Below are 1,384 nucleotides of genomic sequence, written 5' to 3'. Positions count from 1 at the left end.
TTCACTGGGAGGGTGGTGGAGCACTGGAACAGGTTGCCCAGGGAGGTGGTTGAGGCCCCATCCCTGGAGATATTCAAGGGGAGGCTCGACGAGGCCCTGGGCAACCTGGTCTAGTTGGGGGTGTCCCTGCTGACTGCGGGGGGTGGGACTAGATGGCCTTTGGAGGTCCCTTCCAGCCTGGGCAACTCTATGATTCTGTAATTCTGTGTGATTCTGTGATCTCTATGGTCCCTTCCAACTCTAAACATTCAGTGAAATTCAGTGAAATCCCTGATACAGGGCATCTGTGAGACCTCGGAGACACCCCCAGGGAGGAGCAGGGTCATGTTGTCTCCAGATGGCCAGAAGAAAAGCCCCGTGCCCCCCGAGCAGGTTGAGGAGAGATCAAACGAAGCTCGTTAAGCGCCCCGTGACTCCAACGAGTACAAGTCCTCGCCGGCCAGGCCGTGAGGAAAAGCATAAACCCCGCCATGTTTTCATGATGGGACACATCCGACCACATTTCCGCTGCCGGCGTTGATCAAAAGAGGCAGTTTCTCAATAGACACGCGATGAATCTCCGGCCCAGGCCGCACGTCGCGGCAAGAGGGGAAAAAGGGGGGGCAAAACCAGAGCTGAGGGTTCAGCAAAGGGGGGGAAATAAGGGGTAGGGGAGGCCCGAGACACAAAACCACCCGCACAGGATACACAGTCCCCCCCCCTCAAGGAAGAAACTAGAAATGAGGAACCCTCTGGTGAAATCTCTCAGCTTAAAATAACCCTTCGGCAAGAAATCTGGGAGGGCCTCAAAGCCACATCAAAGCCTGTCGAGGCCCAGGAAGGATCTGTCAGGATATCAGCAACAAATCACACAATTCTTTGGGGTGAAAGGGACATTAAAGACCATCCAGACCCTGGGATGGACACCTCCCACCACACCAGGTTGCTCCAAGCCCCCTCCAACCTGCCCTTGAACCCCTCCAGGGACGGGGCAGCCAGTTTCTTGGGGCAACCTGGGCCAGGCTCTCACCACCCTCAGGGGGAAGAATTTCCTCCCCACATCTCAGCTCCATCTCCTAATTTTTGGTTTCAAACTCTTCCTTCTTCTCCTGGGGCTCCCCTCCCCAAACACCAGCCCTGGAGGGATCTCAAAGCCGGTGCTGAGGGCCGTGGGGCAGTGGTGGGTTGGGCAGTGGTGGGTTGATGGTTGGGCTTGGTGAACTTCAAGGTCCCCTCCAACCCAGGGAAGTGGTGGAATGGCCAGGGCATCACAGGATGGTTTGGCTTGGAAGAGGCCTTCAAGATCATCCAGTTCCACCCCTTCTAGTGGCTGGGACATCTTCAAGGAGATCAGGTTGCTCCAAGCCCCCTCCAACCTGGCCTTGAACCCCTCCAGGGATGGGGC

General features: G+C 56.7%; 1 protein-coding gene across 1 annotated transcript in view; it reads right to left on the bottom strand.

Annotated features, from left to right (window-relative positions):
• Positions 1-1,384, bottom strand: part of SNRNP200 (small nuclear ribonucleoprotein, U5 200kDa subunit) — a 58,839-nt gene that overhangs the window by 31,509 nt on the left and 25,946 nt on the right. The window lies entirely within an intron of this gene.

Source organism: Calidris pugnax, unplaced genomic scaffold, assembly GCF_001431845.1.
Source record: "Calidris pugnax isolate Ruff unplaced genomic scaffold, ASM143184v1 scaffold457, whole genome shotgun sequence".
Classification (NCBI taxonomy): Eukaryota; Metazoa; Chordata; class Aves; order Charadriiformes; family Scolopacidae; genus Calidris; species Calidris pugnax.
Note: the sequence above shows the minus strand (reverse complement) of the source record. Positions and strands in the feature narration are given on the sequence as shown.